Below are 331 nucleotides of genomic sequence, written 5' to 3'. Positions count from 1 at the left end.
CGTGAGCCTGTAGTTCCAGCTACTTGGAAGGCTGAGGTGGAAGGATCACCAGAGCCCAGCAGGTCGAGGCTGCAGTGGCCGGGAGCGGCCACTGCACTCCAGTCTGGGCGACAGTGAGACTCCAACTCAAAAAAAAAAAAAAAAAAAGGGTGGGAGACAATACATTGAGGTGAGATGCCCGATTTCAGTGGGGATGGTGGGGTCCAGGATGCTTGGAGAAGTGGGAGAAGCTAGGCCGGGGCAGGAAAAGCAGGGGAGCCCCAGACACGGGTTTTTGTTTTTGTTTTTTTTGAGTTGGAGTCTCACTCTGTCGCCCAGACTGGAGTGCAGT

This window comes from Carlito syrichta, unplaced genomic scaffold (genome assembly GCF_000164805.1).
Source record: "Carlito syrichta isolate Samal-C Ts95f unplaced genomic scaffold, Tarsius_syrichta-2.0.1 Scaffold307141, whole genome shotgun sequence".
In the NCBI taxonomy this organism is placed as follows: domain Eukaryota; kingdom Metazoa; phylum Chordata; class Mammalia; order Primates; family Tarsiidae; genus Carlito; species Carlito syrichta.
Note: the sequence above shows the minus strand (reverse complement) of the source record.